This window comes from Panthera onca, chromosome A2 (genome assembly GCF_046562875.1).
Source record: "Panthera onca isolate mPanOnc1 chromosome A2, mPanOnc1 haplotype 2, whole genome shotgun sequence".
Taxonomy (NCBI): Eukaryota; Metazoa; Chordata; class Mammalia; order Carnivora; family Felidae; genus Panthera; species Panthera onca.
The window spans coordinates 56955714-56970402 of record NC_138340.1 but is presented as its reverse complement, the minus strand read 5'-3'; the positions used below and the strand labels follow the sequence as shown (position 1 = coordinate 56970402).

The 14689-nt window shown below is 42.2% G+C and overlaps 1 long non-coding RNA gene across 1 annotated transcript; it reads left to right on the top strand.

The window, feature by feature from the left end:
• The first annotated feature begins 2026 nt into the window (after positions 1 to 2026).
• LOC145715292 (uncharacterized) lies at positions 2027 to 11300 on the top strand. The gene is made up of 2 exons (XR_014137282.1): positions 2027 to 7317; positions 7585 to 11300. It is a non-coding gene; the product is annotated as an uncharacterized LOC145715292 (long non-coding RNA).
• The last annotated feature ends 3389 nt before the right edge of the window (positions 11301 to 14689 follow it).

Here is a 14689-nt window from a genome sequence, read left to right as displayed (position 1 = left end):
TCCAAGCTCTTTGATAAACATAACTGAGGGCCTATTCACAGGCCACATAAGTGTTCTTTCATAAGATAGCATTTAGTTGCATTGACCTTGATGATTGGGCAAGTACAACATGAAAATTCTAGGGAAATTCACTTAGCTATGCTGGAAGCCAATGAGCTGTTCCTGTAACAATTAATGGTTTGTTATAAGAGTGGGTTTTAAGCAACTTTTTTTAGGTGTATTTATTTTGAGAGAGCGTGCACATGTGGGGGAGTGGGGAGAAGAGAGAATCCCAAGCAGGCTCCAGGCTGAAGCTCAGACCCTGATGCGGGACTTGATTTCCTGAACTTGGGAGGTCATGATCTGAGCTGAAATCAAGAGTCGATGCTTAAACTGACTGAGCCCCCCCTGGCGCCCTGGTTTTAAGCAACTTTTTAAAAACTTTTCGGACCTTAATTAACATTCCCTTGATTGGCGAATGGTTCTTTCAATAGTGAGGTTTGCTTGGGGGTTTAGCAGCTTTCACCTTTGGTTAAGAAAACTTGAATTCTTCCTCTGGGGGATCTGGATTAGGAAGAAACTAATCCTCCGTTTCTATAATACCGACTGAGATTCCTATCCTTGCAGGCTATGATAAAAAGGTCAAGGATTTCTCTTGTGACAAAGGGTTGAGGGGATGATGGAAAGATTAGTGAAGGTACTACAATGAGTTTTTCATTGTGTAACAAAATTTCTTTGCATCCTCATGGAATTTTGCTACTTTTTTGCCTACTTCTGGAATGGCTATTTCTCTTCAGCTTCTTGAAGCTGCTTCATCAGTGACTTAAATGAAGTGGATCAGATGGCAAGCTTTTGCCTACAAACTTATTTTGAAGAAGTTAAAAGAATAATCTGTACACTTACGGGCACCTGGCTGGCTCAGTCGGTAGAACCTGCAACTTTTGATCTTGAATTGAAGATCAAGCCCCACAGTGGGCTTAGAGCTTACATTAAAAAAAAAAAAAAAGAAAAATACATTGAACACTTTCTACTCCCCACCTAGATTTAACAGCAAACATTTGCTGAGCCATTTGAAAATAAGTTGGTACACCTGACACTTATCTCTTATTGTGGCTTACATGTCCTAAGAACTAAGATGTTCTCTCAATCACAAGGATTGCAATCCATTATCATACTTAGAAAATTTGACCTTATTTCTCTAGTACCATCTGATCCTTAATAAAATAATTCAAACAGTGCCGGTTGTACCAAAATCAACATCGCCAGGTTTTCCAAACTGGATCTAGTCAAGGTATGTAAGTTGTGTTTGGTTGATAAGTTTATTTAGACTCTCTTCATCTAACAGTTCCCTACCTTTCCCCCTCATAACCATGGGTTTTTGGTTTGTTTTTGAAGAGACCAGAGCAGTTTTCTTGAATGTCCTGTATTTACTAATTATTTTTTCTTCCTGGTGTCAGCTTATTTATGTCTTCTATTTTTCCTGCTGTAGAGTCCTGATTATTAGGTTCAGCTTGAACTTGTTTTGGCACGAATGTTTTAAAAGTATGTAATGTTGCATTTCATTAGTTTTACTTTTGATACAGACCTTTATCGATCGTTTAAGACTATTTTTTCATTGCAGTGATACGTGTTTCTCTTGAAAATTTAGTAATCGGTCTCCATCCCCAGTATCTTTTCACGTAATGCTTTTAGCACGTATTATGCCTTGTTCAGATGTTGCTTTGAGTTCATAAATTTGTTGTGCAATTGCTAGGGATGTAGAATGTAATCTCACTAGCTCAGCAAAGCCAGGTTATACCCAGAATGATGCCGGGTATCCCAAACCATAGGTTCTTTATAAATGTTAAGTATCTCTAAAAAAGCCACAAAAGGAAAAGTTGGTTTTCTTGATATAAATTATAGTCCCGTTTCTGTTGAAGTTGTGGGTACAAAACTTCTAAAATAAGCATATGTATATATATACATATATATATATGTATATATATACACACGCATATAATTATATATATATATATATATATATATATATATATATAAAATATATATACACACACACGAGCTTTCATGTTAAATGTTACATGAAACCTGTTTTTAATAGTTCTAGAGCCAGGGTCAGATGCTTGGGTTTTCTAATCATAGCAGAGTATGAGACATTTTTCTCTGGGAAGTGTAGTGGTCCACCTAGCTTGAGGTAGAAAGCTTATTTAATAACCTTGAAGTTGAACATCCCATCTAACTTAGATATGCATAGCAAAGAAAACTACACTTTTAGGTACTATTTTAAAATGTTAATTTGACTGGTCTTTGCATTCTTGGTGTGACACTTTATCTTATTTTTAAATTATTAAAAAAAAGTATTTTAGGGGTGGCTGGGTGGCCCTGTTGGTTAAGTGTCCCAACTTCAGCTCAGGCCATGATCTTACAGTTGGTGAGTTTGAGCCCCGTGTCAGGCTCTGTGCCGACAGCTCGGACCCTGGAGCCAGCTTTGGCTCTCTCTGCCCCTCCCCCATTCGTGCCTCTGTCTCTCTGCTTCGAAAATAAAATTTCAAGAAAATTAAAAAAAAAAATTTTTTTTTAATGTTTATTTTTGAGACAATGCGAGAGAGTGCAAGCAGCGGAGGGGCAGACAGGGAGACAGAATCTGAAGTGGGCTCCAGGCTCTGAGCTGTCAGCCCCAGAGCCCAATGGGGGGCTTGAACTCACAAACCGTGAGATCATGACCTGAGCTGAAGTCGGATGCTTAACCGACTGAGCCACTCAGGCACCCCCAAAACGTTTTTAATACAGAGTATGCACCTGTGAACAGGAGGTGGGGGAGGAGAGGAAGAGAGAATCTCAAGCAGGCTCCACGCTGAGTGTGGAGCTGAAGCAGGGCTTGATCCCATGACCCTAGAGATCATGACCTGAGCCAAAATCAATAATTGGATGCTCAACTGACTGACCCCTCCAAATTTCCCTTCTTTTTAAAGTTTTACTTGAGTAATCTCTACACCTGACATGGGGTCAAACCCACAACCCCAAGATCGAGTCATGTGCCCATCAGACCGAGCCAGCCAGGCACCCCTTGCTTTGATACTTCCTTCCTTTTCCTATTGTAGATAAGTCCAGAATTCTCTCTACACAACTGATATGCTGGATTGCGATGATGGAGGTGATTTCGTGATGCACTGGTTACATCTGAAGCACGTCTGCTTTATTAGGAGTCTAGTGCAGCGCTGTACAACAATGTACAAAAACTTGAACGTACTGCTTTGATGAGTATCAAAGGGCATTGGGTAGTCGACTTCAGGAAACGTTTAGGTTCTGCTGTCTGGTACAGGTGCGCTTGTAACCTTGTGCACTTAAAAGTCCCCCAAGGTAAAACCTTGGTATTTGGGGGGAGTTCAGTGTTTGGTGCGTACTTTTACCATCTGTCTCTTATTTTCTGTTTTGGATGTGCTTGCTTTAATATGCATTAGTATTTGTTGTGGCAGTCTAAATTAATGACTTTTCAAAGTTCTCTAAAAGATTCGGAGCACGTGGTTTTCTTGTTGGATTCTGTTATGTCCTAGGAAGCATTAGACATCGTATTTCCTGTGTGTAACCGGAAGTGCCGGGGGTACTGTTGTGAGTCTGGTGTGCTTGCTGTGCGGAGCGAGCGACTGTGAAGCAGTGAAGCAGGAATCTTAACAGCCTCGTGGCTGGGTGCTGGTAACCGATAGAATTAGGCATGCAGGCATCTAGGTCTAATTTGGGTGGGTCCCTAAGCTATTGGTGTTTTATAAGCTTCTAGATGATTCTACGGTACCAGTGGGTTGAAAACCACTGGGGTACGTAACTGAGGTCATAGCCCCAGTGGTGCAGTTGGAATTTGAAAACTCAGTCCTGTGCTTATGCTCTTGGTTACAGGGGTTTACACGTAATTACCCTTTCTTGCTTGCTTTAGAACTGAAAGAACATTCATTAAACATACCTGCTTCACATCTATTCCATTTTCAACCCCACAACAAACCTTTTACAAGGAACGTAGCTGCAATTCTGTTGAGTAGTGTGGATGCATTTTAGTCTTGATATTTCCTGATCTTTTTTCTCCCTACTATTGTGGTTCTTGGTTTTCAGCACTGCGTTTTTCTTGGTAGTTACTTTGCAGTGTGACCCCCCAACCAAGGGCCTAGAACTGGACTACTCTTGTCTCCCCAGGGAACATTGTTAAGTGACCAAGCAGAGGCAAAAACAGAGTTAATTAATTCAGTGACTTCTCAGTATGAATTTTTCCACTTCAATTGAGATGGACTTCTTTCCTAAGTGTGGCTACTTCATGGCTTTGTCTTCCCAGAGTAACCATCCTTTTCCCTTAGGTTCATTTCAGATATTCTTAGTTGCAGTTCGCTTGCCTTCTTGTGCCCCAAATAATGATAGTCATAGGAGCAACGGTATCACAATGGGACCTCCACTTAAAGTGGGTGCAAGTGGAATAGAACGAGGGACAGTTCCCTGGAAGGAGAATTGGGATCTCCAGTCATTCTGCCTGTATATTTATACTTCATGGATCAGGCCACCATAAGCAATGCAATAGGCAAATGTGCTTGTTGCTTAGCTGATGCAACTGCCATTTGTGAGGCAGCCTTATATGATCACTGGCGCTCTTAAGAGCCTTCTCATCAAGAATTGATTGCACCTGGTTGAATGGCTCAACGTCAGAAGATTTTTGGCTAATCTAGGTATAAGTCCACTTGGATGGGCATTCATTCAGTGCTTCCACGAGGTGTTTTTAATTGGGAAGGGTCAAACTATATTTGTACATGTTACATGGTGTTAACAGGTGAGGTGACACTTCTCTCCAAGCTGTGGTCACTTGTCCACTAATATTTTTGGGCGATAGTTTCTACACAGTGAACCTGAACAGATGTGGCAGAGGTCAGAGCTTACAGATTTTTCTTTTTTCTAAATCGGACAAAAATTCAAGGGCAAGATTTTTGTTTTTTGAAATTTTAAACTACAGCTGAGAGCAGAAGCAAAAACTGGTCATTGCTGATGACCAAAACCTTTGCTGATTCTCTCTTGTGAATGGAAGAGAAAGTCTATTCACTCTAGTATTTTCATGCCAGTTTGAGAATTAGCTCACAGTCATTCTAGCTGCCAAGTTAATCTCAACTTCTTACAAACGTGTTTCATTAACTAGGTTTCTGAATCAGATCAACCAAAAAAATGCCTGGAATTGGAATATTTGTAAAGTGGTAAGTGGTAATGTATGGAGGAAACGTGAATTTCCCACTTGATTTCATTTTAATTTTTTCTAGTTGGTTTGTTGGATCAGGATCCAAATGTTCTATATACATTGCATTTGGTAATGTCTTATATTTGTAATAGTTGCCTGTCCTTATTGGAAAAACAAATTGAGGAATTCCTAATGACTTGCATTTGGCTGATTGTATTCCTGTCATATTGTTTCATACGGTTTTATCTCCCCGAGTTTAGTAATAGATCTAGAAGCTTGATTATGTTTTGATTATTTTTTAAGGCTAGATACATCATAGTGGGTGCTGCATACTTCCTTTTGCATCATATCAGGAGGTACATAATGTCAGATTGCCTTACTTTTGATACTAAGCTTGGTTAGTAGATTCTAGTGATTTCAGGGTTTTCTATCCATTATAAAGTCTTCCATCAACGTTGCACCAAATAGTTTTAGCAGCCATGGATGATAAACATCTACACTGATACTTTAGTCATAAACAACAAATTAGTGAAAGGACCTTAAATTTCTTAAGGCAAGCCCAGAATACAAGACCCCAAGAATTAATATATGTGACTTCTAAAAGCTGTGCAGTTATCTAGGGTGACTGGGTGGCTCAGCCAGTTAAGTGTCTGACTTCAGCTCAGGTTACGATCTCGCTGTCCGGTCCGTGAGTTCAAGCCCTGCGTCGGGCTCTGTGCTGATAAGCGTGGAGCCTGGAGCCTGCTTTGGATTCTGTGTCTCCCTCTCTCTCCACCCCTCCCCACTTGTGCTCGCTCGCTCTCTCCCCAAAATAAATAAACCTTAAAAAAATTTTAAAAAGCTGTGCAAATTATCTTGCACTTTTCCCCCCAAGGTCTGTTGGTACTGCAGTATCTATGCCTCCAAAAACCTGGTTTTAGCTTCACAGCCTTGCTCATTTTTGAAACAGTGGCATCATGCAGCCAATATGGGCTGTGGTGTCAGACTTCACTGGAATCTCAGTTCTAAGTCTGTTGTTGGCTTACATTTGAAACAGCAAGATTTCTAAGCTCCACTTTCCTCATCTGTAAAGTGAGAAAACCTTGTATTTATTTTGCAGGATCACTATGATGGATTACATGAGACATTGGCAAAGGGCTTAGCACTTACTGGAATAATAAATGGTACATACTATTTTTATGCAAACTTCCTACAGTGCCACCAGATTGCCGCATGCCAACTGAGAGGAATACCTCTCAGGATGTTTGGCAGGTCTGAAAGAAGACCTGGCTGAACCAGTTCAGGGACACCTTTAATGTATGCCACTAACTCCTGAGCCTTTGGAAGGCAGCAGATGGTGCTATGAATGAAGCAGGTCAGCTGGGAGATGGGGGAGGTGGTGCTATAGAAAACTCTGGAGAAGAGCCCACGTCCCTCCAGGGACAACAGCTACTTGGCTCCTCCTGATTGAGAGATTCTCTAATGATTTGGTGCAAGGAGGAGCAGTCTACTATTTTATTACTTTTTTAGTAGTCTGTTTTAAACTTTGATGCATACTCTGTTAAACCTGAGCAACATTTTGAAAATCAGTTTTTCTCGGGCATTGAGGCCTTGGTTCCAAATATGTCCAAAATTTAAACTTTGAATAGAAATTTAATCTGGTTTTGGGGTGCCTGGGTGGCTCAATCGGTTAAACGACTGACTCGATTTTGGCTCAGATCATGATCCCAGTCATGGGATCGAGCCCCATGCACCGAGCGTGGAGCCTGCTTAAGATTCTCTCCCTCCTGCCTCTTTCCCCCTTGCGTGCTTGCTCACTCTCTCTCAAAATAAACTTTAAAAAATTTTTTAATCTGGTTTTGAAATTTTTAAGCAGAAACACTACAAATACCATGGTTTAAAGTTTTACTAAGAACTTTACATTTTTTCTGCCTTTGTGATGTTCCAGTCATACACCTTCCTAAGGATCTTAATAATTCTACCATATTCCATTTTTTAAAAAAATGTTTACTTTGAGACAGGGAGAGAAAATTGCAAGCAGGCTCCATGCTATCAGCACAGCTGACAGCACAGAGCCCAATGTGGGGCTGATCTCACTAACTGTGAGATTATGACTCGAGCCGAAATCAAGAGTTGGTGGCTTAACTGACTGAGCCACCCAGGTGTCCCTACCATATTCCTTTTTTTTTTTTTAATTTTTTTTATTTTTTTTTTCAACGTTTTTTTTATTTATTTATTTATTTTTATTTTTGGGACAGAGAGAGACAGAGCATGAACGGGGGAGGGGCAGAGAGAGAGGGAGACACAGAATCGGAAACAGGCTCCAGGCTCTGAGCCATCAGCCCAGAGCCTGACGCGGGGCTCGAACTCACGGACCGCGAGATCGTGACCTGGCTGAAGTCGGACGCTTAACCGACTGCACCACCCAGGCGCCCCTACCATATTCCTTTTTTAATGCTTTTTCTTGAGTATAAACAATCAGATGCAAGAGAAAGTGATGTCCTCTCATCTCAGGTTGTCAGTGGGAGTTTCTGGTATTTTGGGCTGGTTAGCCCTAGGTTAGGACAATTCCAAAGGTGATTAAAATCAGATTCTGGAAGTGAGGTTGAATCCTCTTTTTTTTTTTTTAATTTTTTCTTTTTTAACATTTATTTATTTTTGAGAGCTAGAGACAGAGCACAAGTGGGGGAGGGGCAGAGAGAGAGGGAGACACAGAATCTGAAGCAGGCTCCAGGCTCAGGGCTGCCTGCACAGAGCCTGATGCGGGGCTTGAACTCACGGACTATGAGATCATGACCTGGACCAAAGTCGGATGCTTAACCAACCGAGCCACCCAGGTGCCCCAAATCCTCTTTCATAACAGTTTTTCTTAATATGGTCGTACACAACAGGTCTCCTGACCCCCATCTTTCAAGCACATTAAAACAATTTTTTTTAATATTTATTTTTGAAAGAGAGCATGAGTTGGGGAGGGGCAGAGAGAGGGAGACACAGACTCTGAAGCAGGCTCCAGGCTCTGAGCTGTCAGCACAGAACTCAATGTGGGGTTCAAACTGAGACCGCAAGATGAGGACCTGAGCCGAAGTTGGACGCTTAATTGACTGAGCCACCCAGGCGCCCCCTTTCAAGCACATTTAAAGTGTTTGGACCCTTTTTTCTAGAAACAAAGTGGTCTTGCAGTATTTTTTTAATATTAGACCACAGGTGTTGATCAGACCTTTTTGTTCTTTGTGTAGTTTATACATTTTCTGGATTGTTTAGCTGATTTGGGACATTTTGATTCAGTTCATGGGCGAAAAGTACACATCTATATAATTAGAAGTTCCTTTAAAAGAACTATATGTTCATATCTTTGTAACTAGTTTTCATATACTCTTTTTAAATTTTTTTTTAACATTTATTTATTTTTGAGAGACAGAGCACAAGCGGGGGGGGGGGGCGGGGAGGTGGGGGGTTATGGGCAGAGAGAGGAGACAGAATCCGAAGCAGGCTCCATGCTCTGAGCTGTAAGCACAGAGCCCAAAGCGGGCTTGAACTCACAAACCGCGAGATCATGACCTGAGCCGAAGTTGGACGCTCAACCGACTGAGCCACCCAGGCGCCCCTCATACGCTTTTTCTCTTAAGCTCACTTATTTATTTTGAGAAAGAGCGCGCAGGGGAGGGGCAGAGAGAGGATTGCAAGCTGGCTCTGCACAGAGCCCAACATGGGGCTCGAACTCCAGAAATGTGAAATCATGATGTGAGCTGAAATCAAGAGTCTGACGGTTAACCGACTGAGCCACCCAGGTGCCCATGTATATTTTAACGTAGCAAAATTGTGAACCCATGGACTTTTACAAATTACCTTTTATTATTTTATGCTCATATTGTCACATCCTTATTTTCTGCTAAGAACAGCATTCTACAAGATCCATTCTGGGTTTTTTTTGTTTTTTTTTTCTGCCCAAGTGAAGGAATCAATCACTGTATTAGTTTCCTGTTAATGATGTAACTTAATCACACCCCAAAGTCCTTTGGCCATGTAAGGTAACTCCCAGGTTTTGGGGATTAGGACATGTACATCTCTGACAGGGCATTACTCTTCCTACCTCAGTCTGGCTTCTGGCCCCTAAAGATTCACAGTCATCTCACATGCAAAATGCATTAATTTCCTCCCAGCATCCCCCAACCTGTCAACCCATTATACACCAAAGAAAAAAACCTCCCAACTCTCAGCTCCAAAGTCCAAGTCTCATTGTCTAAATCAGGTCTAGGTAAGAGCTGAGCATGATCTATCGTGGGGCAAAATCCCTCTCCATCTGTGGTTTTATAACAGGTTTTTAAGTTATCTGCTCCCCAAATGTCAATAGTAAGATAGGTATTGGACATCAGTAATAGACGTGGTCCTTCGAAATGGGAAGAAATGAAAGGGAAAAAGGAGTCACTGGTCTCAACCAATTTAAAAATCTAGCTGGGCAAACAGTGTCCAGTTTAAGGCCTGAGGGTATTCTCCGGGCTCAAGCTATACCTTCCTGAGTCCTCCCTTCTTTTTCATGAAAGGTAGCGCTTGTTCATAGCTGAGTAGTTTTGTCAGCTTGTTTCCTGCTTACAGAATTTCGGGAATTTAACAGACTTCTTTAATTTGATCCTTTCTCCATCCCTCAGAGTCCAGGCTGGCAGTGTTTCGGCTGGTATAAAAATTCTCAACCTTGATCTTCTGTGGATGTCACGGAAATTCACTTCATTGGACAAGAGGTGCCTCCACAGAACTTTCCTGGGTAATCCCATCTCTATTCCTGGGTTCTGCTGAGATGGTTGAGAGTATTCATGAGTCACACGCCTAATCTCCTATCTGTGTGGACAAATATGACCTTTTGGTCATTCTGAGGCACTAGAAAAAGGGGGCTCAACCACACCTTGGCTTTTTCTCCAGAGCACACTTCCCTGTGAGTCTCCTAATTTTAGCATCTTTTGCAGTGTGGATAGGCTGAGATTTCTGCATTAAGTTCAGGTTCTGTTTTAACCGTTCTTCCCTAGATTTATCTCTTTGCTCTTGCATTTTACTACAAGCATCAAAAAGAAATGAAAAAAATCCCTTCAGCTAAATATCCAAGTTTGTTATGTGCAAGGTCTGCCTTCCACATAACTGTTGGGTACAACTCAGCTATGTTTCTACCATATAAGGATTCCCCTTTCTTCCAGTTTCCGCTAACATTACCCAATTCCTTCTGAGCCCTCACCAGCCGTGCTTTTAGTGTCTGTATTTCTATTCACAGTCTGTTTATGTATTCTCTAAGACTACAGATTTTCTACTAGGCTCTTCACTTCCTTCTGAGTCCTCACTGACAGAATTGTTAACATTCATGTTTGTAGTAACAATCCGTGGAAAGCATTCTATCATACCCATACTTCTTCCAACCTGTGTCCATTTTTCAGTTCCAAAACCACTTCTACATCTTAAGGTATTTGTTACAGTAGCATTCCACTTCCAGGTACCAAAATCTGTTTTAGTTTCTATATTGCTGTTGTAACAAATTACCACAAACTTAGTGACTTCAAACACTTTGAATTATTACACTTCTGGAAGGCAAAAGTTGGAAATGGGTTTTACAGGACTAAATGGAAAAAACAGGGCTGCTTTCCTCCTGGAAGCTCTGAGAATCCTTCCTTGCCTTTTCAAGCTTCTAGAGGATGTCTGCATTCCTTGACTAGTGGCCACTCACTCCAACCTCTGCTTCTGTAGTCATGCTTTCTTGGACTCTGATCCTTGGTCTCCTTATAAAGATCCTTGTGGATGACACTGGGGCCATCGAGTAATCCAGGATAACCTTCCCCTATCCCAAGATCCTTAATTTAGTTACAGCTGCTAAGTCCCATTTGCCATGTAAGGTGATATGTTCACAAGTTTTGGGGATTGGAATGTGGGCATCTTTGGCCAGGGGTGGGGGAGGGGGTGCTTGCCTGCCACACCTGCTCTCCAATGCAGTATTGAGGTCCTTAAATGGGTGCTAGGGGACACATGAATGAGTGTTGCTAGGTGAAACTACTGCCTCTGTTGCTTGTTGGGTCAGACAGAACTGGAAAATGTCTTTTTAATGTAAAGAGGTTTTTTTTTTCCCCTACCCAATTAAATGTATTGCATTAAATGTATTACATGCTCACAACATGGACTGATTTAATATTAAGGTTTTTCACTTGTATTGACAATTACTGTGCAGGCATGTGGGTTCAGTGTTACCTCATATCAGGATTTCTATGTGAGATTTTCTAGTTCTCATAACATGATACAGGGCAAAGCAACGCTATAGGCCAAATTCAGCCTGCTGGCCAGTTTATAGCTGTGGTCTTATGGATTAGTGATGTGATCTAATGATAGATCGTTGATTGTGGATGCATAAGTAGATAAGATATATATGACTGATACTGGGATATGAGTACAAAAAGTCTTAGCACTACAAATATGCTGTTCAAATTTACAGGGTGGCTAAGAAACACAGCATTAAGTTGAGGCTGTTGGCACAAAAATAAGGCAGTTTAGTGTCACTGTCTTTGCTCCTTTATTCGTTTAGCCATGGTATCTCACAAGCCAGACCTATAGGGTGGAGATAAAAAAAACAAGATAGGATTCCAGTAGGGCAAGACCTGTAAATCTTAAGTCTGGTGATTTAAAGACTAACAAAGCTAGGGGCACCTAGCTGGTTCAGTCAGAAGAGCGTACGACTCTTGATCTCAGGGTTGTATATTTATATAAGTAAGTAAATAAATATATGTATATATAAATAAAAGGCTAACAGAGCTCTTACAAAGCCCCTGAGCCTCCCAGCTGTACATGGAGTTGGGTAAGGCCACGTAATAGATTTGACTGCCGATCATGGGGTTTTGAGTTTTGAAATAGTTACTGAGAAGTTTACATAGATCTGTTCTGAGCACCTTATATGCTGTTCCCTCTTTTTAATAACAGGTCTGTAAGGCAAGTGTCCCAATTTCATGAGTGATGAAAAATGAGAACAGAAGGGTAAATACTGCTATGTCAATTTCACAATAGAAATGAAACAGGTTGTGTAAGTCACCTAAGGCCACAGAACTACTAAGTGGTGGAACTATGATAAATCCAGGATGTCTAAATTGTCTCAGATGATAAGTAGGCATAAACAAGGAATATTTGCAGAGTGGAGGCAGGGTGCTGCAGGCAAAAGGAACACTATGGGCAAAGACAGGATCATTGTGCACGCAGCGAGGACATTAGCAGACTGTGGCAAGATAAATGGTATCATCAGGATGCTCTTAGTTTTAAGTACTGGTAGGTCTGACTTTTACTTGTTTCAACACTAAAGAGAGTTTATTGGTCTGTATAACTGAAGACTGAGCGGTGGGTGTGAGTGGCTGACAGCAGCTTCTGGTATTACATTTGCTCTACATCTAGCAGGATGTATTCTACCCAGCATTGCAAGCCAAGTCCTGAGACTCAACTTTGGGTCAGCTTGGGTTTGTTTTGTTTTGTTTATTTGTTTGATAGAGCATGGGAGGGGCAGAGAGGGAGGGAGAGAGAATCCCAAGCAGGCTTCACCCTGTCAGTGCACAGCCTGATGCGGGCTCGATCTCACAGTTGGTGAGACCTAAGCTGAAATCAAGAGTCAGATGCTTAACCAACTGCTTGGGTTTTCAGTCCACCAATCAATATTCATAGGGAGATAGGATGGATTGTTTAGCTTAACCTAGCTCTTTCATTCTGCTCTTAAAGCTGGGCATGCAGTTCCCTTCCCCTGAACCGTAAGATCCCCAAATGTAATTCAGGTAAGCGGGTAGGGAGAATGGATGCTGGAAGGACAATCAATACAGGTAATGCCTCTTGAATCCTGTTATATATGATCTCTGTATCCTAGAGTCAGGGATTTAATGGACAAAGATACAGAAATGTGAGAAACTTCTGTCTCACAAATACTCAACTTGAGTGAGAAATGACCTTGCTTGTTTGGGAACAGGTGTTATTTATGGTAAAGGTTAACAAAGGTAATAAAAGACTCCCAAATGCAGCAGCTTACACAAGACTAGGTTTGTTTCTTGGGGCACCTGGGTGGCGCATTCGGTTGACTGTCCGACTCTTGATTTCAGCTCAGGTCATGATCTCATTTCAGCACAGGGCTCTGTGCTGACAGCACGGAGCCTGCTTGGGATTCTCCCTCTCTCTCACTCTCAATCAACATAAACATTAAAAAAAATAAAGTTTGAGAAGCAAAACCATTCCTCTCAACGCTTATATTAAAAAAAAAAAAAAAAAAAGAAGACCATGTTTATCTCTCTCATTTCACAGGGCTAGATGTTCCAGAGCTGGGAGTGTAGCATCCTCCCAATTCAGTTCTTCCATTTCTGAACTTGAGGTGGCTGTTGGCCATAGTCACCTCTCAGCCGTGAAGGGAAAAGGGCAAGGGAAAGGCGTGTCCATACTTTTCATGGCATTGCCTATGTGGCATTTATTCCCTCCATTCAATTCCCATTGGCGGTTATATAATCACAAACCCACAATTAGCTGTCAGAAGTGGGAAGATGGGAATCTAGTTGGGTGGCCATATGCCCAGCTGAAATTTTAAGAACTTGTCCTTATCACCGCTCAGGCATGAGATCCTGGTGTCTATTCTGAGTACATGTCTGTCCTGTCGGATCCTGAACCACATGTCAGCTGCTTTCCCCAGATGGCTTGTGCCTCCTGGGTGAAGCTGAAGTGCCCATCATTGGTTGCGTCCTCTGGTAGAGAAGACACCATGGCCGAAGCTGTAACTGGCTTAATTTGCTACTGTCCTTTACCTGAATTCCACACAGCTCTGGACACCATATGGGGATAGCCACCAGAACCGTACGTATCAAGTGGCCTCTCCCGTGTCCCTGGGTCCTTGTCTGATGATCTCCTGATCCCAGCAACGCGCCCATCACACACTGACCGCATCTCTCTGGGTAATGACCCAAACTACCTTTCTAACCAACCTCCTCCTCCAAGTAAATAGGCTTTTCTTCCCTGGGCCTTAAATTTCTTATCTTAAAAGAGGGTGACTTAAAACACTGGTCCAGCTCTGATTGAGCCTGGCGATTCCAGAAGAGCTCAGAAAAAGTTAAGTCCCCACGTAAATGACAGGGAAACGCGGAGGAATTTACGAAGCCCCGCCAGCTCGAACTCCTGGAGAACACTCGCTCTGACCTGACCAAAAGGGCGTTTCAGCGCCTACTACCTGGGGCCTGCGGCTTCCACTTCTTGAGCTGCCTAACCTCTTACGAAGGCTGGGTTCAGCGAGCCCAGTCGGCTGTGAGGACTCAGGTCGTTCAGAGGCATGAGGACGAGCGACTTCCGAAAGGGCATGTTTCCTCTCACCAAAAGAAATAAAAAGGGGGCCGGTGGAATGCGATCCAGAACGGCAACCATAACCCCAAGCAGCTTACAGTCAACCGCACCCGGTGTCCTCCGCTTCCGCAGTAGCAATAGTTAACGCAAGAAAATTTGCACTTGTTATCGCGAGAGCGAAACCAGACGTCGGGAGCGGAGTCTAAGACACGTCAGTCTCTC